Consider the following 488-nt stretch of genomic DNA (forward strand, 5'->3'; position numbering starts at 1 on the left):
ACCGACTGTATATGACTGACCTCACACAACCCCACGACAGAACACCTGAACTGTCCCTTTAACAGAACACCTGTGAAGCGGAGTGATACATGCAGTTAAAGGTCCCAGTGCTGTTATACTCTATATCAGCACTCATGGGATATCTCTCGTCCAATCACATTACCTGGTCGGAACTAACTGTTGTATAATCTCTGATATACTGTATCTCAAAGTATTTTACACAAGATGTCCACATCACACTCAGACCGGGATTCACCTCCACACACACACACACACACACACACACACACACACACACACACACTGATTTATTTAGGTATTTTATGGCTGAAATTATATTTTGTACACACCAGCTTGTGAAGCTCGTTGGAGCGTCCCATTTTCACCCATTACTACTATTATGTTTGTATACTTATATATGTTGTTCTTTATTTCTGATTTGTGTGTGAAATAAAGGAAATGAATGAATGAATGAATGGATGAATGAA

Source organism: Seriola lalandi, unplaced genomic scaffold (assembly GCF_002814215.2).
Source record: "Seriola lalandi dorsalis isolate HSWRI2012SDOR001 ecotype SW California unplaced genomic scaffold, Sedor1 jcf7180002054969, whole genome shotgun sequence".
NCBI classification, from domain to species: domain Eukaryota; kingdom Metazoa; phylum Chordata; class Actinopteri; order Carangiformes; family Carangidae; genus Seriola; species Seriola lalandi.